Source organism: Xiphias gladius, chromosome 6 (genome assembly GCF_016859285.1).
Source record: "Xiphias gladius isolate SHS-SW01 ecotype Sanya breed wild chromosome 6, ASM1685928v1, whole genome shotgun sequence".
NCBI lineage: Eukaryota > Metazoa > Chordata > Actinopteri > Istiophoriformes > Xiphiidae > Xiphias > Xiphias gladius.
Genome location: NC_053405.1, coordinates 27929699 through 27954665, shown reverse-complemented (window position 1 = coordinate 27954665; position 24967 = coordinate 27929699). Strand labels below are relative to the sequence as shown.

Below are 24967 nucleotides of genomic sequence, written 5' to 3'. Positions count from 1 at the left end.
TGTGTGTGTGTGTGTGTGTGTGTGTTTGTGGATGTAACGTATGCTTGCTTGCCCCTATGGCAGTTTTTAGTTCCACAGGACATCCTGCTGTTTAGATATTTGCCCATCAACCCACTGGATTTTCAGCATTTCACTCTTGGTAAAGTGAGCTGCTTAGTGATGTTTTTGAAAAGACTTCAGTGGCTGTCAGGCTGCAGAGACCTGCTGTCCGGACGTGTGCGTGCGTGTGTGTGTGTGTGTGTGTGTGTGTGTGTGTGTGTGTGTGTGTGTGTGTGTGTGTGTGTGTGTGTGTGTGTGTGTGTGTGTGTGTGTGGGTGAAGCTGTTTCTGTTTCTCCCCAAATTCCTGGAGAGGTTTGACAGCAAGTCCCCAAAGACGCCACACTGCCTCTTCTTCCTCCTACTCGTCCTCCTCCCCTCCATACATCTCTTTCCATCTCTCACTTCTTCCTTCTTTATCCATCAACCTTTCTCTCTCTCCGTCCTCCCTTCCAAGCCTGACTTTGTCGTGTTCTTCCCGTTTCTCTATCTCTCTCTCCCTGTGCTTCAATCTTTCTTCCCCAGCATGTATACGGAATCTGACAGTGAGTTCTAATCTTTGAGTTCATATTTATTGACAGTTCCATGTGGAGCCTCACAGCTCCTTCCCTGTGAGACAAAACAACAAAATCTGCTCATTCTCTCTCTCTCTCTCTCTGTATGTTTGTGCATGTGTGTGTTTGTGTGTCCCACCTGCCCGAGCCTGTGTGTGCACATGTGGCCACATGTTTGTCTTAGACGGATATACAGATTTGCTAACATTGACTTGGATTAAAAATCAGATATCAGCTAGTCAGAGTGAGCTACCTCCGATGTGACGCAGGATCTTTGCAGACTGCAGCCCGTCAGTAAGTTTTTATTATTTCATACCAGATGTCTGAGCAGATAAATCATGCCTGTGTGCTGCGAGGGAATGTTCCTCTTCACTCCTGAAAACCTGTCACACCAAGCAGCTGCTTACCTGGCTGAATTGGCTATAAATAAGCCGTTTTCATGCCCCATGGTTATTTTTCGTGTGTAATGAATGCTTATTTTTTTTGTTGAATTGGAGCACGATAGTGGTGAACTGCAAATCTGGAGGTTAAACCCAACACTTATCATGAAAAGCCTGACGTGCATTATGCAGTATATTTTCTGTAAAGGCAGAGAGACACGTGCAAATGACACAGTAACTATGGTAACCTCCTGGCACCGCAGGCTCTCCGACACCTGTGAGCAAGGTGCACATGAAAGCTGGGCTATCACTGGGAATCTGTGGGTATCAATTGTCACCTATTTGAGGTGAGGGACAAAAAAATCAAAGGCAGCTTAATGGGGAATAGCATGGCAGACAGCGTGAACAAGATCCTATCGGCTAAAAGGTGGATTGAGAACACTCGCAAAAAGTGTCTGAGTTCAGCCGGTGCTGCAAGGTTGCATCATGAGCTACAAAAATCCCTGCCATGAAATCAGTTTAATGTAACATGAGGCAGCCGTGCACCTACTTTCATCATTGTAACTTTGTTTCTTTCATGTCCATGATATTCATATTTTCTACTTTTGGACTGCATCGCTGCTGTCTAAAAACTGTACGTGGGTCTCTTTTCTGCTGTTACTACAGTCATGCCACTCAACTCACCCATGGCCTCACCTTTCTGCCTAGTTGGTGACATGTAATTTGCATCGGACTGCTCATTTTTTGGCTTTATCATTAGAGACAGGAATTATAGCCAAAACTATGAAAAAAAGGCCCAAGTTTGGAAACTTGAATTTCTTTCTTTGGATAGCTTCTTGTATTGGCCTTCTCTTAGGTAACCCCCCCCTCAATCCAGGGTAGTGGATTGAGGGGGGTAGTGTTGGTAGTGTTTAAAACATCAAATATTAACACAATTGACGGCAGACGCATCTGCTTGCAGACATGCCAGCCATATGACAGATGAATAAAAGATGCTTCTGTTGACGGGTGGTACGATGAGATGGGCCACGCTTAATTAATACATGAATATTGCGCTGGATTTGCTCTGTTGTTTTGCAGTGGCAGATGAAGTGTTAGATGCATGATGAGCTCATCAACATTTCGGAGGAAAGCTTTTGTCTTCTTGAAAGAAGGAATGGAGCTACAGTGTCATGTATGTGGAGTGAAGTTATTGTGTGTGTTACTCTCGACAGTAGAGTAACACACACATGTACATTAACGTTAACAAATTCTACTGCTGTCAGACATGTCAGTAATTAATGATTGTTAAGTGTGAAACTGGAAGATATGCTTGACCTTCTACCCATAGTTGCTGCAGTACAATTTAGGAACCATCTGTGATTATCAAAAGGCATTTTAAAGGTATTTTATGTTTCTCTGAGATGTTTTGAGGGCAAGTAAGTCATATCTTCCAAAGTGGAATTTAGTTATTTTAGATTTACATGGAGCTCCTGTGAGTCATCCCTGAAGCCTGGATGGCCTATGACTATTTCGTCTATTTCCTGTATTCCTGCACCACAAATCACTTAGGCTCCATTAGCACAAGAGATCATCTAGTGGGGGCAGTTTGTGGAGCAGAATCTCCTCAATCCAGAGGATCTGGTAAAGACATTCAGTTTCAGTCAAAATCTTAATGAAATTAAATTACATATCTGTAGTATAGCATAGATACATCATCTGCTTTTTTTATACTATGTCCTGCAGTTTGCTTTGGAACAAAACTAATGGGACATTCACATGTACAGATTTATTAAGACTGCTATTCACTGTGAGTGAGACCTGGCTTTGCAGCCCTGTGCCCCTCACTGAGTCTTTTCCGGCCACAATAAAGGGGAGAGTTGAGAAAAACTCAACTTTATGCAAATATCCTCTAATGTACTGCCAGCGACAGTCAAGCGAGAGCCAGTCGTGATAAACTTGATGCAAGTCGAAACGGAAACACAGAGTTGTTTACTGCTCCACTATGTGTAGGAACTTAAATCTTTCTTACACTTGTAAAGTATATGCGCACCACAGCGCACCCCCAAAACTACCAGTTCACGAGAGACAAGATAATCCCACCTACTTTGTATCCACATGTGTGAACACACCATAAGAGTCTAATACCATGCCAGTGGCTCTGTGAGGTTGTAGCTAAATGCTAATATCAGCATGCAGTGTTTGCACTAATTCATGTCTGTGCCAACCAGGTCAACCTGCTAGTGCTAATGCTAGTGGTTTCATCATTCTATCACTGGCAGACACTCGCACAAATAGCCAGACAGAAGCCTGCCACACAACACACCAAGAGCTATGGACAGCTAACAGCCCACTTAAGCTTTTTAGGTAATGTCTGCTTCTTATCTAACAAGATGCCCAAATTGGAGAGAGTTGCACATTGGCGTGCTGAAGAAGCAGATGCTGAGTGGTCCTTGTTCTTCAATACCACTGTACCACTGCTAATAAAATGCTGTCTGTACATCAAACGTGGACACACCTAGGAAGAGAGTAAAGGAGCATTTCTGTCATTTTCCTATTTCTTCATTTCAGTACCTCAAATAGATTAAAAATAAAATCAAAAAATCACAAAAAGTCAATATTCAGATATAATTCTAATTGAACTGAATAGGCCAAATGTTCCGAAATGATGCCCTTCAGGGAGTTATCACCAATAACTGCTGCTATTTGGTCATCCATACACTGTATGGCACTGAAGTGGTACACTGCAAAATTCTTTATTTTATTTTATTTTATTATTTTTTTTAGTTTTCGTTTTTCTTTCTCAAACTTGTGAAAGTGCAAAATTAAAGAGTTTGGTTTAGCTGAACCGCACTTGATTAGTAACTCAGCCTCTTTGTCTTTAGCTGCTATGTTTTTTTCTAGGGCAAGTAGGCCTACATTTAAACTAAAATTGATCCTGTTTACCATACGTGGTGATTCAGGGCTGTTTCCTTTTGTAAATAAGTCTGTTTGTGTACAGACAGGTTGGATCTATCAATGTTCATTGCATGCAGGTGTGCGCCTGTGTTTTTTATTAATACTAACTTAGCTGTGGGTACGTGCAGCTCCACGCATGCTTTGATAAAAGAATTTCCTGGTTGGCAGCTGAGGGGCATGGTGGGTAGTCTGTGGGAGTTTGAGGTTTAATTGAAAAATTATCTTGTGCTTGTGTTTGGGTGTGCCTTGGTGGTGTGTACCTGCACGGATGCCTGCATGTTTGCTCACCTCCCCGTGTCTGCGTTTGTGTGTGTGAAACAGTTTGCAAGGGTATGTGTGTGGTAGATGGAATAATGAAGTGGATTATGAGTCGCCCAGCAGTGTGATGAGGAGGAATGGATCGATAACTAGATATGTGCAAGAGTGTAAGTGTTCAGCAGAGTGAGGAGAGAGGTTGGGCCATGAAATGACATTTTGATTCTGGAGAGCAAAGGTGGCAGAAAAAGAGACAGACGGAAAAAAATGGTGAGATTGCAGTGAAGCACGAGGAAAAGCGAGAAAAAAACATAGTCATTGTATTTTCTTTAGTCATTTGATCCAATCCCATGTACATTTTATCATACTTTTAACATTTACTGTCACATTTTAGTATCTTTCGGTCCTTGCCCTTCGCCTTTTTTCCACTTAATGCTCAGATGTATTTACTTGTTGAAATAAAACAAGATGAAAATGTATGAGGGCTTACTATAGGAGAGACAGGAGGGTTAGAGTTAGAGGTGTACAGACAGACAGGAATATAAGACAGCAATTGTAGCAGGATTTTCTTCTCTGACTCTCTTCTCTCGACGTCAAATCCGTCGTCTCTTCTCGAGACAAATGGTTCGTAATCAGAAGAAAACCTCCCACCAGAGGTATGCTGTGGCAGTCTGGACCTTATGGGCTTAACAAATCAAAGCTAAACCCTTCTGCAGCTCTTTCTACAGTTCCAAAACTAATTTTGGGTTTGTCAGCTCACATCTGAAGGTTTTTTCTTTGTTTTTTTCTTCTTTTTTCACGGATTCCAGTTTGTTTGTGGAAGTTTTGGTAAGATACTTACTCTCGATGACTTGATTTTATTTTTGGCTTCCATCGGTTAGGGTTTGTTGGTGTGTGCGTGTGTGTGTGTGTGTGTGTGTGTGTGTGTGTGTGTGTGTGTGTGTGTGTGAATCTGTCTATATCAGTCAGCTCAGTATGGAAGCTGCAGCTGAGATAGAAAGGGAACAGAAAGCCAAGCCAAAGTCTCTGCTGGACACCACGGAAAAAGAATAGATTGTGTGAAGAACCTGGCTGGGGCCGGCAGCCTTTTTTTATTTCTCCCTCTAGATCTGTCTGATGTCTGGGATTACCTGAGACTACCTTTAAATCAAATAATAAATAATTTTTTTTAAAATTTAAGTTCATATAGTAAAGTCTTGTATTTGATTGCCCAGCCTTTGAAACCATTTCTTCTAATGCTTGCTACCCAGTTTTTTATACTTTTTTTCAAAAACAATACGTACAATTAAAACATCTTTTTTTTGCATCTTTTAGCTCATTGTTTGGGTTTCTGTCTGCAGACTCTGCATCATCAGCGTTGTTTCCAAATGCATTAGGCAGCTGTTTTTGGCAGAAAACGTTTGAAAAACTCAATGTACACTACCTGCCCCGAAGGAGGATATCTTCCTTGTGAACTTCCGCTTTCGCACATGGTAAAGGGAAATCAAGGTGACAGTCAGAGAGGTTACAATAGTGTAGACGCTGAAATCATGGCAGAGAAAAACAGTTGTGGCAACATCATAGATGGTATGTCAGGTGGACAAGCTGTATGAGTTTCTTTTCAAAACTTTCCACTATTGTTGTAGGTATCCAAAACTGCTGCTAACCTTACTTCCTGATACTGCTGCCACTGTTTAGGTGCTGACACATAGCAATGATTTCTGAGGATGTGTGCAACCAGTGCTCCCTGGGAACATGCGAGGGAGCCATTATGCACACACAAACATGTAAAGCATGTATATCAGCGGCTTAACAATGCCTGCCAGCCTACTATAACGCAGGCATTGATACTATAGAAAGCCCAGTACGACTCAAACAGAACATTCAGTAAAGCATTGCGTTTCGGTCAAATTTGATGAGTAAATTGAGGTAATAGTTGGCGGAAAATATAGATATATCAGGTAATATCAGTCCGTGCTCCAACGCAAGTACTGTACAGTACAGCAGAATACTTACCTTACAGAGTGGTCTTAGCTTGAAGGACCACCAATGATTAACCCAGCATCAATGCTGAGCATTAATACACAGACATGTGTGTGACTTTGTTCGTATGTGTGTATGTGTTTGTGTTTGAATCCAGCACGGTACCCTTCCACACACATTGAGAAAATAATTTTTAAATTCATTTGTCACGCTTTAAAATTTTTACCACCCACTGCTATGCTCACAGGACAGTAGAACTATGTACAACTTTCGCAAAGAACAAATACTGTAAAATATTACATGAATATGAACATGTACCGTATATAAATAATGTCATTGTTTCAGTCATTGTGGTCTGAAACAATGACAAGAACAAATACTGTAAAAATATTACATGAATATGAAAATGTACTGTATATAAATAGTGTCATTGTTTCAGTCATTGTGGTCGTTTTCTAAATAAATGGTAAATTACACATCCGTAACCCTAAAAATATAATGCCTCTCTACCTTCAGAACAATCGGTCAAATAAACTGTAATATACCATTGAAATCATTAACCAAATTCATCACACAAGGGCATCACAGTGATAAACAGTCCATTTATTTCATACCCATGAGGAGGATGGGTGTTAAAGGGTTGAAGATTTGCCAACTGAAAAGATGTGACTTTAGCTGTGCGTCCAGTTTCCTCAGAATGACTTATCCATCTGTGGAAAGAGTCAACTGTTTATGCAAAAACTTGGCTGCCTTCTGTCCCGGTGTGACACTACATCATGTTGCTGACTAAAGTGCTGTGGAAGGACTTGTGTCTTGGCAAGACATTGTATAGCACTATAGTGCGGGATACACAAGACCTTATTTTGGCACGGGCTATGTTTTTTATTTTTATGGTTAACTCTGGACAAATGCCGTGTCCATACATCAGAGGAAACAGTGGGGTAATTTCAGTCACATTCAGATACGCAATGATAATAAATAATTCAAGTCTGGTCAACTTTTCACACCCTATAGTCCATCCTGTTGAGTTTGCCAGCATCATATGTACCAAACAGCTCAATAAAGTCGGTAAATGTTGTTTGTGTAAACACTGGTATAATAAAGATAATCCTCTCCTAGCCTAAGGAAACATAAGCCTCACTTTTTTTGCTTTCTTGTATTTCACAATAATCCTGATTCTAAGTCAAGGGGGATTTTATGCAGCAGTATCTCATGTAATTACCCCTATACCATGAAAAAAGGTTTAGGGAATAGAGGAAGAAAGCCAGATTTAAAAGATGGTGGAACAACTGACCACATCAAGAGAAGTCAAACAAAGCTTCAAACCTGCGGCTTTATTGGTGAAGTCTGGTAGATTACGACACAGAATTAGTCCATCTGTAGCTGATTAGATCTGATTAAGAAATGCTTTGAATTATCTACATATGAAGAGAATTGGAGCATCAAACTCATTGTGTGTAGATGTCAAGCCAGGAAAAAAGACCTAGCTGCTTCCCTCCTTATTATACTGTACATTTGGAGACATGCTTGTGCAAATGACTTGATATCCAAGGTAACATATCTCTGCAATTCAGTAGGTTGGACTGCCAGCAAAAATAAACTTTTAATTGCCATTTACTGTATATAAAATGGAGGCGCACTGCAAAAAGTAAACTGTACCTTGTATCAGATCTGATGATATAGATTATCATACGAGGGGGGATGTACTGAGAACCTTTGTGATAACTGATATAATTAAATCCATCTTAGATTTGCTTCCGCATTTGAGATGTCTCAGTGGTAGAGATGCACTTCTTATATATTCAAATTTTTTTCACCTGAAAGTTGTGCATATGTTGTGTATGCGGGTAAATTACAGAGTTTCACATTTTCAAAAAAACAAAAAAACAATCCAAACAAAGTTGAACTAACATGTAATTAATTTCAATTAATTTCAATGCAGCCAACATTCCCTAATCCTGTGCAACACTGAAGAATTGCAGTACCCTCACTGACTCACTGAGGCAATATGCTAATGTTTGCTAAAGTTAGCAAACAGCCTCGCCTGTATCCATTATTCTTCCAACTATGGTGTCGAATCCAAAATACTTCCTCTTCTTCTGCGGTTTGGTATCGTGATTATCCGTTCAGGAAGGCATGATGGTTTTTCCCCATTTTGCGTTAGCAGAGAACAACAACAGCTAAGCTGACTGATGAGGCAGATGGCATTTTAGCATTGCCCATCGCTGGAGTACAACAGTCTGTTGCACATTATGAATAAGGCTCTGAATTTGAACAGATGATTACAGATAGAATATTTAATTAACCCACAATAGAATGATAGTTTGTGTAGACAATGTCACCACAGATAAAACGGAGCTGTCAACACAGGGCACTGTACCTTACAATAGTGGAATAGTTTGGTTTTTTTGAGAAATGTTAGTGTGTGAGTGAAGAACGATAATGAGTGTCACTGGTTACTCTTCTGTTTATTGCACTGACGGCAGAAATTAACTGTATAGAAAGCAGTCTCATGTGAAATAGCACAAAGTCAAGCTAATTAAACTGCCTGGATCGTCCACTTCATGTGTGAACATTTTAACTGTACATTTACATTTACTCATTTAGCACATGTTTTTATCCAAAGCAACTTACGAGTGAGGGACAACACTAAAGTTTCAGTATAGTAGGAGGCCATTAGTAAGTACTAAGCACTAGATCACTGAAGAATAAACACTGCAGTATACTATTAAGTGTAAGTATAGAAACAGAAATTAAAGCTGCGTTATGCAGAATTTTAGTGTTAAATACACCCGCTCACTCATTTCAAATGACAAAGCCAGCTTCAGCAATTTATTTTAGACTGAGTATGGTCACTCTTATGTTGTTTTTAGGTTTTTCCAGATAGCGGGGAATTTACATCATTAGCAGGCAGCACCCAAGTCGCTAGTTTTGGTGTTTATTCACATTTAGATAGATGGCTTTTGTGTTGTCTTCCCCTTGGCCTCCTTGTTTCTTTAGCAAGCCTCCCCCAAGACTCAGACTAGATTCTCACTGGAGAAACACCAGTGAAGTCAGAAATGGTAAAGGCCACAAAATGAAAAAAAGGGCCACAAAGACGTGCCCCGGCAATGCTAACCTTTACTCAGACTCACAAATTGACAAAAAAGAAAAAGGGAGAAAAGAGCAGAGTGTTCCATCTAGACGAGTAACCTTTTGTCCAGCCACCAATCAGGTGACGGGGACCAATTTTCTTTGTGTTTGTAAGTGTGTGTGATTGCGTGCATGTTTTTGGTGTGTAAGTGTTTTTAGAGTGGTGAGATTGCCACCTCGCTAATCTGTGGGAGTCTATGAATTTGTTTTTCTAGCCAGAGTGGAGGCTATGAGTCTGTGCACTCACATGTGCATATGTTTAGTGTGAATGTGCATGTAAATACAACAGAGGGAAGGGAAAGGAAGTTGGTGATTCTGTGGCATCATGCGTGACAGTATGTGTGGAGCTATCTTTGAGATGAGAGTTCTACGACTGTGGGGGGGGGGGCTGTCTGCACATGTGTGCGTGCTTATGCGCAGAGCAGAGACAGTGCAAGGGGCAGGCTGACATTTCCAACCAGCCTGTTTACGGCTGGAGGTAACAGGCGGCCACACAGTGACATCACTGCCGGGTTGGCTGGGGTCTGGGGACGGGAAAGGCTGACAGACTGAGGGAGAGAGACGGAGAGAGACAGAGAGAAAGGATGAGAGGCTTTTATACGAGGAAAGCAAAGGATTTCGTGTAAAATGTTGATCTTTTGCACTGTTGCTTTGGGCGATATGGTTCTTTGCTTTCATGCCAATAAAATACAATTACCGAGAGAGAGGAGAGATGAGAGATGTAGAGAAATAAAGGGAGAAACAGGAAGATGTAGAGCTGAATTCCCCCAAATGTCACTGTTATTTATTTATATGTGGTTAAAAGCCTTGCAGTGTAAACCTGAGACTGAAGTGATTCCCACCTAGTACAGTGAAGGGTGAGTTGTGAGTTCATCTATATTTTTGGCTTTTTAGATTTTCGAAATTTTTACGTCTTGACAATCACATCAGTGTCTTTCAGTAGCGTTGGAAGAAACATTAAGATTATTTTCTTGAAGATGGACAAATCAGTATTTATTTCATAATAACAATGAAACCAGTTGCTATGTGTAATGTGTAAGGGGTCACTCATAGTGAATCCACAAACAATTCTCACCAAACGTTGCCATTCTCCTCAGCTGCACTGAGCTCTCTTGCCTCTTTTAGCTCATTATTTAGGTTTTGCCGCCTGTACACCCAGCTCTCACCGACCTCATCTCCGGCAGCATCAGGAAGGTTTTTTCGGCCAAAGTGCTCCGATTAACCAACTACCAGCCAGCAGCAAACAGATAAATTTAGCGAAAAGCTAGCAGCTAAAGAGCCATGTTATTTTTCCTGGAGTTGGTTGGGTGGACGGCAACACGACAAATGAATGCTAATGTTATTCTGTGTCTGCTGAATGTACTCAACTTGCTTTGGTGCCCCAAGTGGATGAAAAGTTAATTAATGCAGCTTCAAGGGAGAAAAGAACCAATAAAATACCTCAGTGTTGCCTCTTTGCCCTTGTAAATTCCATCAGAATGTACTTAAAGTAATTCGATATCTATCAAAGGTAAACATACTCATCAATTCAATTCAATTCAGTTTTAGTTATATAGCGCCAATTCATAACTGAGGTTATCTCAGGGCACTTTTCAAGTAGAGCAGGTCTAGACCAGACTCTTTATAGTTATATTTACAGAGACCCAACATTCCCCCATGAGCACTTGGTGACAGCAGCAAGGAAAAAAAAGAGGTAGAGAGAGGGAGAAAAGGGGGAGGGGGGCATAGCACAGTAGACATATAACATAAAGATAATAATAAAACTAATAATTATAATAATAGGGTGAATAATTCTACAAATAAAACTAAATATAATAATGGTTGACAATCATAATATTTGAAGCAGTGTGTATTGAGCCGGAATCATGGAGGCAGTGGGTCACAGATCCAGAGTCTGTAGCACCGGGGGCAGAAATACCTGCAGAAAGCGACAGGAGGAGAGAGGCGAAAGCAGAAAACTATGGGAGAGAGAAGTCAAGTTAGTAACGAGCAATGATGGGATATGAATGTGTACAGATTGGAGAGGAAGAGGAGAGTGGGGCTTGGTGCATCATGGGAAGTCACCCGACAGTCTAGGCCTGTAGCAGCATAACTAGGGGGTGGTTCAAGCCAAGCCTGAGCCAGCCCTAACTGTAAGCTTTATAGAAATGGCAGGTTTTAATTCTACTCTTAAATGTGGAGAGGGTGTCTGCCTCCCGGACGGAAACCGGAAGATGGTTCCACAGTAGAGGAGCCTGAAGGCTCTGCCTCATCACGCAGAAGGATCATTTTCAGAGTGTTATAATATTGTGCAGTATAAAATTCTGTAATGGAATACTAACACTAAAGCAGCATTGCAGGTGGTCAAGGTGGTGCTAATTTCACTTACTGTACTTTATATGGAGTTGTAGAGTCTCATCAACAGTATAGTAATGGGTATTATGTAATACTGTGTGTGCATATTAACTGGAATAAATTAAGTTTAGTAAGAGTAAAAAATTCAATATTACTCTCTGTAAGGCAGTGTGGTAAATTATAAAGGTGCATAAAGTCAAAAAAATGGTGTGGAAATATGGAAATAAGGTCCTAATACCTAAAAACTGTACTTAAGCACAGCACATTTAATGTACTTTGTTACTTCCCACCACTGCATATCAGTATCTCTCTGTTATCTTGTGGTCTAGAGTTCATCCAAGACTTTCCACAGCCGGTATTCAGACTGAATTAATTCAGAGGAATCGCAGTGACATGATGGCAAGCTGGTTGATGACAACCAAGGGCAATCTCAGTGTCACTTGATCTTTTTTTTTTCTTCCCTTATTTTTCTTTCTTTCTTTTCCCACCTTGTCCCGGAGTTTTCTTGTTCAGCTCATATAAGATAACACGTTCTGTCTCCTCTCCTCTCTGCTGTGGCTCCGAACCCATCTGAGTGCCATCACTATAAAAGCACTAAGCGGCTTATGCTGCTCTTATAAAGGACACGCATATCTAAAAGCCACCTCGCCCGAAGATTTTAGCAACATGTTGCCGGAGTCTGACCTATTTGGGGTTTTGGAGACCAGAGCTGACTGTAATGCATTAGTACGGGAGCCGACAATACTTTGAGCCAGTTTGTTGTGCTGATACTCAGCATTTTAAAATCTGAGTACGGTATCCCGTGTTTTCTAGGGAATATCATCCTTATCAGGATGTGAACACATTCTGTCGATTGTATGCAATTTCTAGGCTCCCTCATGATTTTTTTTTTTTTTTTGCATATCCACTGTTTATCGCATGCTTCTTGCTAACTCTCGCCAGCTTCACTGCTCTTTTACCAAACGGTTTCCAAATGTATTGATGCACTATTAGCGTTATGCCAAGCATTGACTAGTCAAATTTTGTAGCCTTTTCTTTTTTTTTACCAATAAGGAACTTTGAAAGTTGTAGTCAACAGACCACAAATTTGAATATAAAGTCAGAACCTTGCTCAATTCAGTACAATCAGGGGTCTGGCTGCTACATCCTTATTTGGCCTGTTATGACCAGTAGCTTAGATAATGTTAAAAAACTTTAGAAAGATGCAGTGTAACTGGCATTACTGGGATTCACACCACTTTCTAGCATGTCACATTTCAATAGTCTTAAATTTAAACAATTTAAAGAAGTAAACACAACTTAACGTACCTAACCAAATATACGAGATGCTATTATATGCTCTCCCCATCTTTACTTCACTAACTTCACCAAAGCCTTTTGATCCTAGAGTCGGGGTTTTACTCCTCCATTCTTTCTGCCTCTCTCCATCTTTGTGCCTCCATCTTTATTCCAGTAACCGTCTGCCGAACTGACCGTGTCAGAGCTATCTTTGACCTCACTTCCTATGCAGGGCTCATTTTTTTCTGAAATGCCACTTTTCATTCCGAGTGTCCTCTTCATTCCTGCCTCCCTTTTTTTACCCCTGTTTTTTTTTTCTCTCTCTCTCTCTCAGCACCTCCCAACCTCCTTTTCTCACATTGTCATCTATCTCTCACACTCCTCATTCAATTTCTCTCCCTGCTCTCTCGCTAAAATGTCTCGCTATCTGTCCGTTTGGTTTTTGCCACTCTGCTTTCATCTTTCACTCCCTAGGGTGCAGTCCTCCCCCTATGCTAATAATGTACCTGTTCTAAGAAGGGAAGCTGCTTAACCCACCACACACACACACACACTCCCTGTTCTCTTGCCTGTGGAAGTGTGCATCCCTCCCTTTCCTCCCTTCCTATCCTGTAGCAGCAATAGTAGCACAGCCTTACCTCTTCTCATCACGCCAAGTTTCGTCTCTTCATCTCTTTTGTCTGTACCGTGCAGTATTTTTTTTTTCATTTACTAAAAGACTTACCAAATGTAATTTTCTTGTAATTGCTTACTTTGTCAGACTGTGTAATTTTGTTTTGTTTTAGTCCATGTACTGTTCTACACAGCCATTCAATCCTGTATTATTCAGACTGTATTTCTGTGATATTTCTTGGTTGTTGTGCAATTTCTGTGATTCCTTCCCCAAGTATCAAATAGTGCAACACTGTCTTGGGTCTTAGTCAATACTTTTACAAAATAATGTATCCTGTCTATTCTCACCTAATGCATATACGGTATATTGCCAAAAATGTTAATACGTCCACATATTTTGGTGTGTTTTTAACTTGTTTACCAGAAATCAGTGATATTACTACAGTCATACCCCGTCAGCAATTCTCCCACTTGTATAGTATGTAGGGATTTTTTTTTAAGTGTTCTTACAGGTAGCCTCTGAGAATATCTTACAGCCAGAATATCTTGAAGTACTCAAGCAAGAAACTGAATGTACACGACAGAATCGAGCTACTGCAGGGCAGCAGTATAGTACAGTGGTATGCGGTGTTTTAATAGCACCTACCACTGTCACCAGCTAGGAAACCTCTCATATTTTGAGGTCTTTCATATCCAGTGACAACATAGCTTTCACAACAGTAAAAACAGGCATGATGTTCGTTGTAATGCATCGCCTATCTAAACCCATTTCAATCCCGTGGAAAAATTATTTCATAGCGTATTAAATGGATGCCGACATTTGGCTGCCGGAGAGGCAGGTGGCAAATATGGAAAATGTAAAACTCAATGGTATATGCTTTAGAAACCAGTCTGAAATGGGAATTCTATGTCATTTCTAATAAATGTGTTTAAGCACCCTAAACCAACAGCTACAGCTGAGGTTCTATTGACCTGACAAGGCTTAAAAGGGACACTCCACCAGTTTTACACATAAAGATCAATTTGCTCATCGTAACGGGGGCTAATTAGGCTGTGAAAACAGGTGTATGGCTTTGAAGAAGCCTTGCCAAGTCTCAAAAAACACGTCTAAAAATGACCCTGAGTATGCTGACAGTGAGATCTCAGCTCGGACTTGGAGACAACACATTTTTTAACAGAAATCCTGCATTGCAAATCGGGAGAGCGGATTCTTTTTCAGACACGGGCCTTTACCAGGCAGGAGTCTAACAAAAGGTGCTTTTGTTGTATTACGGTAAGCGTAGAATCATTTGTTTTTGGAGCCTGATGCATACTAGGGACTACAAATTTGAATACCTGGGCTGCTGCTGCATCGATTGTAAACAGTCTTATTTAAATCTGGTTCTTGCTCCGCAACTTTGTGGAAGGGCAATACTAAGGACACCTTTCAGAAACTTTCTTCTATAAGAAGAAGCTGATGTTTTTATATCCATATTTGTGCAGATACAATTTTTTTTTTATGTGACTTTTGTCCATTTGTTCCTTTGTTCTGTGAACTTAAAACTTCTCTCATTAGCACCCTGATTTTAATTAAGAGTAATTTTCTAAGTTACAGCTGTTAAATCATCTTACCTTTTTTGTCGTCCTCTCATGTAAAAAGTAATTTTAAATAAAACACTTCATTCTGTCTTGCTTCTTTTTCATTTCCATTCATTCAGTCATTGTTCATTTGTCAAGTAGCTGCGGTCTTTCATGCGGTCTGTCATCTCTTCTTTTTTGACAGTTCAGTGCCATTTTCTGTGCATTCTGGAAAAGAAAACTTGATAATATGGCAGCAGTCAAGGCCATATATATATATATATATATATATATATATATATATATATATATATATATATATATGTACTTTTTTTACGTGTTTTTAATTAAAGGCTATTGTGTATTCACTCCACAAGGCTGAAACAGCTTGAGTAACAGTTTAATCACATCCACACCCACACAGAGATATCCTCCCCACTCCCTTACTGCCTTCAACCCGGCAGAAGGAGGTAATCTATACCAGCTTGTCCTGCAGGCAAATGTGTTAGGGCAGCAGCACAAATTAACACATGTTTTTGTTTGTGCAGAACAAGAAATATGAACAGTGGCTCATTTCATTTTTGAAGCTGACAGTGTAATTTGATTTGCGCCAGGAGAAGGGAGGAAGGGAGGGAGGGAGGGAACAGAGAAGAGGAGGGGAGGAGGTGTGATAGACATGACGCGGACATGGTAGATGAACTTAGAGCAAGACGGAGAGTGATGGATGAATGTATGGACGGATGACTGGAGGGAGGGCATTCAGCGTTTACTATCAAATATTTACAATAGACACCTCTGACGTACCGCCTGTCACAGGCTATTTTAACCAGCACCTGCTGTGTGTGTGTGTGCGCGCGCATGTGTTGTAACAGCTGGAATGCGGAGTGACTTGACGGTGCACAGACGTAGCTGGAGTTTTCAATTAATCCCGATGGATTCCTCATGGTCACGCAGCACACTGCCACTGTTTATTTCTTTGCCCACTGCTCGCTGCAAAGATTAGAATAGCAGCGTTGGAATGACGAGTATCTGAAAAATAGTGGTGAAGCACACACACCGACACATGTACATTCACCTCCCTCTGTAGCTGTGTGCTGGGGCCTTATCTCTCTCTCTCTCTCTGGTTTTATTATCTAAATGGACATTTGACTTCTGTGGCGTCAGGTAACTTACTGAAGATAAGTTGGGCCTTTCAAATGCAAATTAAGACACTCACACAGACACACACACACACACTTATGCACATCAGCTGTCGTTGTAACTGAATTAGTTAGTGGGTTATCAAGGTAAAATGACTTGGACATTTTACCGGCTCTGTTGTGTGTATTTTTGTGTCTGTAACAGTCTTTTAAACATAAATTTTTTAGGGAGGTCTCCGGGCGTTATCTGGGTCAAAAGTAAAGTTTTCATCAAAATGTTGCCCACTGACACATCCAGCAAATACAGAGCAACATTAGCATTCAGTGCACTTTGTTTGGTTCCCACCGATTCCTGAGAGAAATATCCGGCTCTTAAGCAGCTATATGCTCCACATATGCTCGTCATCTACTTGCTCACTCTGCCTGTCTACGACTTAGTGCTGAGTAGGTAGTGTACGTTAGGTTGATCAGAGCTTTTTCACTGAAAACAGCTGCCTGCTGATGGAGCCAACGCTGATGAGAGCAGTGAGCGTGAACCAAAACAGCAGAGTTGCAGCCCGCAGAAACCAAAATAACAGGCAAAATAATGGGAACTGCAGAGCTGGGTGAATATTCTCTGCACGTTTCAGGGTCATATGACCTCTTTCACATCCAATGTGATCAATTGATAATGTAAAAATATTGGTTATAGCTGCTTTAAGGAAATGCACCTGTTTCTTTGCAGTGTCTCATACTAAGAGAAAAGAACAAAGACCCTATGCTTCAGCATACACTGGTGTCTGTTGACATTTTTTTTTTTAATTTTTAGTTTGTACGTTCTCATCACTTAAGAAATGAGTTGATCAGTGGCAACATTTGATTTGAAGCTGCACTGATCAGTATTTTTACCTCAAGAATGGATTCCGTGAGTATCCATAATGTCACCGCTCCACTTGTGGTGATGAACCCACGGAGAATTATCACCCAAATCTCCTCAACTCAACGGAACGTTTAAATATCTTTCAGCTCATTGTTTCAGTTTTTTTCCGTCCATCAAACTCAGCTCTTATCAAACCAATGTACTGCATCCGTTGGCAGCTGTTTTCCGGAAATTGAAAAAAAAAAAAAAAATGTTCTGATAAACCAACTGTACAGTTCTGGCCCAGCGACAAACAGCAGACAGAGTTAGCAACTATCTGGTGATGCGGTCTATTTCCTTCAAATGACATTTTAATGGAATCAGTGGAGAGACTTTATCACCTTACTATTAATTGTGTTAGACAAACATGATTTGTATTTTTTGTCACACCTGAACCAATGATGTCATATCAAAGTGTTCAAAACAGATCACCTGCCGTGACAATGACTAATTGGGGTGTGGCCAAAGGTCCAGTGCAACTATTATGTACAGTCAAGCACAAAAGCACAGCTGTTCGGAGACAGTTTAAACATCAAAGGCTTTCATCTACAAAATGTGTTGCTACTTGTATATGTCAGTGTAACTTACATCCATTTTACATCCATTTTGGAGACACAGTTTAGACACAAAAGGCTTTAATATATGTGTTGCTATATGTCACTGCAACTGTATATTTTCTCGTTAAAATAGACGTTACATTGATATACATCATATTCTTTTATTATTTTGTGGCCACATATTTCATTTATTCATGACATACTATAGCCTGTCTTTGCATACTAACATCCCTTTTGCCGCCAATGCACAATTTTTTACTGTCACCGAGCGAACAGGGGCACACTCGAGAATGAGAGCTCGCTCTGTGTTTTTTCTCCGCTGCTGTCTAAATAAAAGTTGAATGAGTGAATATCTTGTAGCTCCGTATTCATTATTTCCAGTGAGAAATGCTTTGGGCCTCATCAGCACATTCCATATCCAGTTGACTTTAGCTTGCCTGCAGCCGGGGTTGCACCATTTGTTTTAAGAAGACATCTGCAGACTGTAGGGCCGGGAAGGGTTGGAAGAGTGTGCTGTAGATAGTGAGGCTATGGTATGAGCATAGGGTCTTTTTTTATCAAACATCACATATGATTATAGCTGATCAATATTTTTCATTATTATCTTTTCAATATCTTTATAGCAGGTGTCATGGGAGACAAAAACAGTTAAAACTAATTTGTGTGTACAAATTGCTTAGAATTTTTTCACACATTCAGATTGGTTTACTTATTAGTACTACGGAGCGTGTGAAGACAGTTGTGTAATTCCTTCCCTAGCTCTGGGCATAACTTTATGAAGTCAGAAAATATGGTTATCAGCTTGGGCTTGGTGATAACAATTTTTTTTTTGACTCTCGCAAGTCCCCCGACACAGAGGAACTTCATTTGATTGAACATCTTATTCATTAATTCAATCGTTTGGTTTATCATTTCCTTATTTAAATTTAGTAAGGTATCCCAGAGTTTTCCCCTAGGTGGTGGATCACCCTGCCTTAAGGAACCACTCGTCCATAACTCCGCATTTTTATTGGTGTTGTTTTAAAAGATTTTTCACCCTAGGAAGAGCAACATTCCTCGGGCTACATGGATGGAATTCCATTTTACAAATTCCCATTGTACTTTGGGGGAATATTTAGGCATGAGACACTCATATTTAACACACTGAATACGAGTAAACAATATAGGCAGTTTAACAGTGCCAGCCTTGGACATTTTTTTGCAGGGACTGAAATAGGAAAAAAATATCCACGTGTGCTTGCAGTGCTTGTTTATCTCACTACATTTTAAATTTTTTTCATCCATCTTACCTCTTATCGCCGCTTCTTCTGCTGTCTGACTTTGGCATTTCCTTTGGATTTCACTAACTGTAATGTGCCACGTCCACTGCTACAGTTTACCTGCATCAGTGATGTTTTTTTTTCCCTCTTCTTTCTCAGGGTGCTGTTATTTTTTATTCTCTAGCTCTTGACATCAAGAGTCAAAAGGACAGATAGTGAAAGAGAGAGGGAACAGAGAGAGGATTATGGTATACAGGCCATGACTGTGAAAAATTGATGTGTGAAGAGAAAGAAGTGTTAAAAAAATTCCCATCTTTCTCTTCATTTAGTGTATACTCTCTCTGGTTTGACAGAGATAGCGAGGATAAAAGCTGGATTCCTGGATCAGGCTTCACCTCAATATTGTCATCCCGGGGAGCTTAGAGGCCGAGTGGACATATCGCCGTCTCAATGATCAGGGATGGTGGCTTCTAGCCAAACCTTAGACATAGACACATATGATCTATCTATCACACAGGGAAGGAAAATAGAGTATGTCTGGCCTCATGGGAGCTCAAAGGGCTGATAAAACTCAGCATTTACAGGATGTTGTCAGAGACTTGGGCATTATGAGCTCACGGTGAATGCCATACAGCACTGAGCAAACGTGCTGACTGAAGTGAAGTGAAGTGACGTGTTAAGATATTACATTCACTGCTTAAAGTTCAATCCTACGAGAAATGATGATGATTGTTTTTACTTAATACATGATTTGACTTGAGTTATCTTTTTTTTAAATTTTTATTTCATATTACTGGATTTTGTTTTAACTCATTTGCATTTTTTTTTTTTTTTATAATTATCAATATTGCCTAATGTCAGTGAATCCCAACCCCGAAGAGGGTTTCAAGAAGAGATTTAACTCTCCAAGACTTGGGAGACGGTGACTTTTATTAAGTCATTTGTAATTCATTTAAAAACAAAAATTGCTTTACAAATAAAGTTTTATTAAAATATCCCCGCTCTTTCTCTGTTTCTTTCACTCTTTCTTTCCATCTTTCTTTCTCGTGACTGTATGTGTTTTGATCCATGCTCTTCTCCTCTATTTTGTTTCATAAATATGAAAATATGAATCTTAGTATAGGATGTCTGTGTTCCTTCTGTGCCATTATGAGGTGGCATTCCTTATGGAGCCCACAAAGCGTGGAGGTATTTAGAATTGCATATATGTGTGTACATCAGAGGTTCAAGTAAAGCATCCAAGCATTAGCTGGATGATTCCATCCATGTAGGCAGTATTTTATCAGTCAGAGCAGCTTTACTACCACATCTATTCAGTCTTAAGAACCAAGTTTCAGTAAATCTGTAAATCATCTATGCTATACTGCTGCATTACCAAGGCTAAGAGAGCAGTATCCATGAACTACTAGTGAGTGCAAATCAATTCAAAATGGCAGCCTCTTTTTAGTTTTTGCAATTTCAACCTGCAGCTATTGCTCCTGTGCTTCTGTATGTATCTGCGTTCTTCCATTTTCTTCTTTAGAAGGACCAAATTTTCTATCAGGAATATACAAAGAAAATAACTACAAATTGGGGCTATTTTGCCTGTACAGTATCTCATTAATTTGTTGGTTTAGGACTGAACGGTTTTAGTCTTAAAATCAGAATCAAGATTAGATTTAAATTAGAGTAAGGGGTAAAGAATGTGAATGAAACATAATGCAAGAAATGTCCATGTGAGTTTTTTTACATCTGCGTCTGTGTCAGCAAATTTTTCGCTCTTGTATCTCGCCATACACTGATCAGCCACAACATTAAACCAGTTACCAGTTTTAATGTTGGGGCCGATCGTGCATCTGTGTGTTTGTATTTGTTTTTAAATCCCGGTGGGGACGCTGACCTGAATGCACACAAACCCGTGGGGGCCCAACAGGTAGAGACTGCTTAGAAATACATGTAGGTCAGGGTTAGGGTAAGGGTTGGTTTAGGCGTTCGGTTGTGATGGTTAAGGTTACGCTAAGGGGCTAGGGAATGCATTATATCAATGAATGTCCCCACAGGGATAATGAAACAAGTCTGTGTGTGTGTGTGTGTGTGTGTGTGTGTGTGTGTGTGTGTGTGTGTGTGTGTGTGTGTGTGTCACACAGCCCCTCCGTGCTGCCCCACAATTGTCGTTGATAATCATTCTTCCTGCCTCGCTCTTTGTGATTGCACTGCAGCTAAATTGAATCAATTAAAATCTTTCTTGTAGATGGCAGCTGTTGCTTCCACCAGATTAGGCTTTGATCAAGAAACACAAAAAATAAATAAATAAGCCAGCGGAGAGGGAATGGAACATGAATGAAGTCAATTAAACAGTCAGCCAAGGGACGTGTCTGTCCACAGGTGTGTGGATGCAAATGTACTGTATTTGTTTGTGAGAAAATCTGAATATTCAAGTCAGCGGTATGAAATAGTGTATGTCTGTGAAGCATGGGTGTATGTGTGAGAGAGAGAGAGCCATTGTGCACAGCAGGAGGCTTACCTGTGAACTGATGTCATCATGACCGAATACAATACAAACATATTTGTTACTGCATTTGTCTGTTTGTGTGTGTACCCTTTATATGGCTCTGGCATAATTCTTTACGAGACACGTTATCAATTGATTCCCTAATACCCAGTACCTCAATTAAAAAAGTCCAGAATTATAATTAAATTAAGCACCATTCAGAGGACCCTGTCTGACATTATCAATAAATTATAAATACTATATTGGTTATTATAATCACAATCCCATGTGCTATCGTACTTAAATACATCTAATAACATTCACATCAATTCATATTCTGTAATCCGCAATAAAAATGCCTATGATAATCAGATACTGTAACATACACTCACAATGGTTTACCATACACTGTGAGTTTATATGAATCTTACACACATGGTGGGTTAGACCTGTAAATTAGATTTTTTTTTTTACAGACATGCTAGCAGCTCTGTGAGGCTGTATGTTGACACAGCAGTGTTTTGCATGCCACTATGCTTACAATGACGGCGCTAACATACCGATGTTTAGCAGATGTAAGGTTTATCGCGTTCACATTTTAGTTTAGGAGGCCAGTACACTAACATGCTGATTAGCATGTAACACAAAGTATAGCTGAAGTTGAGGGGAATGTCATTACCTTTGAAGTGTGTAGTCCAAACCCAAAGTTTCTGAGAATGATGGTGCCAGATTTAAGGTCAGGGGATTGCCAAAGCGATTACGAGTCATCCTTGAGGAAACATGAACATCTGTACCAATTTCCATCTGTTCAGCGTTTCATCTGTTCGGTAGTTGTTGACATGTTTTAGTCTAGATGTGGTGGACCGACCGAACAATGCCATCCCTACTGCCATGCCACTAAAAAACATACCCACTGCTGTCTGCCTCTGACATGATGGATAGGATTAATATGATGCAGATCAACCACATATTTACTGTCGAAATGGTTGATACCTCTTGTGTTTTGTATTGTGTGTTGTAGAGTCCTTAATCTGAAGTGATTCAAATGACACATTCTGAATAATACTGTATATTCCTGTGAATTCTCCAGTAGAGGTACCTCAATTTTACAGATAACCAGGTCTTTATTTGAAACAGGCTTATATAAAGACAGGCCTTTATGTCTAATTTTCCTTCTTTTATCTGTTCCTGATTTAATTTTCTGCTGAAGCTCTTTAGTGCTATGGCAAACTCAACAGTTCCTCCATATACTGACATGTTCTCTTGACATATTTTATTGATAATAATCATATCCCCAGCACTAACTCCATCAGTACCACTCAGTCATGTCACACTCAAAAACCTGAGTCACACTCAAACCCAGTCATTTTATATTTTAGTTTAAGCTACTGCCCATTTTACTAAGCTTTTCCATTCTCTTGCAAAGTGTTTCACAATAAAAGCTTCTCGAGTCATATTCCTTCCCTTTCCTGTAGGACTTTTAATCTGAAACATCTGCAGGAAGCCTGGAGCTGTGTTGACAGCTTCACAGCAAACAAAGGAATGGGAAATAGAAGACAATGGAATTAATTAAACTGTATGAAATACCGTGTCAAAACAATATATCTTTTAAAAAGACACACTCTCCAGTAGACTGGGTAGATGACTCAGTATTGTACTGATTGAATTAGTGCTGAGGAAATAAAATTACACCACCTCTCAATGTTTCTAATCGGCCTTTATTTGTTCATGATGGAGAATTTAATACTAGTTGTTACCTTAGCGAGATGGACTAAAATGTGTGATATTTGTTCACAGATCAGTTATGAAGTGACGACATCATTCCTGCAGCCTATTGCAGGAGCATGTACTATACTTCCTCAGACACATTACTGCATACATGGAGCATGCATCCCTGCGGAAAAGAACTGTAATGTCGACTGTTACTAAGTAATGAGCACTCCATTTAGCCACACAATGGGACACTGGTGAGAATAAGAACAGGACAGAGGTCAGGGGATGAAACGTGAGTGTGCAATGTGAAGGGGGACGGTTCATGGGTGAGGTCGGTAGGCTTGGGGGACTCCCTAGACACCTACGGCAGGTAATGGAGCTTTTAGCATGGAAATCGGAGGGGAGGGAGCTATTGATAGAGGTAGTGGAGATGGTGGTGGGGGGTGGACACGGAATTGCTCTAAAAGACCAGACCTCTCCTGTGGCTACACTTTCATTAGTTCTTTCATACCTCGCTAACACTGGATCTTTATGCAGCCGTAGTGACCGGGAAGTGCCTGAGAGGTTTAATTGATCAGGAAAAAAAAAAAAAAATGTTTGGGGATCGGGATGTAGGTGGAGGTGGGGCTGGAGTTTGGCTGATGTTGGACTGGACAGGAAGTGGTTTTGTTGTTAAGGACATTGGTATACTTTGATTATAAGGGCTCTTGTAAGGATTGATAGAATTACCTGTAATGCTGGCTAACATATCATATGAGCATGAATGAATGTTTGCTTTTTCATTACTTCTTGTGTTACTCAGTTGCAGTTTATTCCTGTTTATTACAACGTGGGTCTTATTTTTGTAGATTTGGCCATCGCCCCTATTGCTGATAACAACATTTACTCCCCAAGTTCTTTGCTCAAATCTTGGAATATGGAGACACTGCTAAAAAAAGAAATGTGTAGGGGAACGAAACACAAGTGGGACAGGTTTTAAACAAATTTCCAAGGTTAGCCAGATTACTCTTCAAGAGAATACTATCGTGAACAGTAAAAGTTTAACCCAGACTGTCCTTTGTAAACATTTGTCCAACTCTGACCTACCTACCGACTAAATGTAGTTGGATGTGCACAACTTTGCTGTCCAGTAAAGGAATATTACCAACATTTCATTTAAAGGGGTTTATTTTCCAAAACAGGTACAACTGTGACTGTTCATATTTCTTTCCCAATGGGCCGGTCCATAGATTTAGATATGGCTTTCTCCAGAAAGAGTCTGTGTGTGTTATATTTAGTGTATCCACACTTTAAGTGGCTCCATGGGGTAATAACTCTTGTTTTATTTGAGGAAATTATTAAACAGTCAGGCTTGTTGGTTTTCCTTGCACAACAGAGCAATGTCCCTCGTTATCTACTGGCAGTTATGCCCGAATGGTTTAAAAGTAGATTTTTTATTTTATTTTATTTTAATCAAAGAGATCAAAAAGAAAATAAGTTTAAAAAATGAAATAGTTGTGTCCCTGATGGTATTCAATTTTCATTTTTTGGGGAATATTTAACTGTAAATCTATGAATTTTTTATTTTTTTTCCATATGAGAAAAATAAAAGTTTTTCAAAAATATTTCACAGACCGTTTGTAACTGTATCTGCTGATCCATTTCAGGCCATATTGGTGTTAACTCATCTTTTCTACTTCGCTGTCTCCTATTTATGCAGGTTGACCTTATTTATCCAAGTTGAAAATTTAGACATAAAACCAGTAACTGGTAGGGTACTGCTTCGGTTAATTACATAGCTACAGAGTTATTTCATGGGTACAAAATTACAGAGACAAAAAATGCTTATTTTAGGTCACATGACTACATACACTAACTCCCCTCCTGTATCCTGTCACTTTTCATCTCTTATCT

The 24967-nt window shown here is 39.9% G+C and overlaps 1 protein-coding gene across 6 annotated transcripts in view; it reads left to right on the top strand.

Annotated features, from left to right (window-relative positions):
- Window positions 1–24967, top strand: part of nlgn1 (neuroligin 1) — a 288702-nt gene that overhangs the window by 254472 nt on the left and 9263 nt on the right. The window lies entirely within an intron of this gene.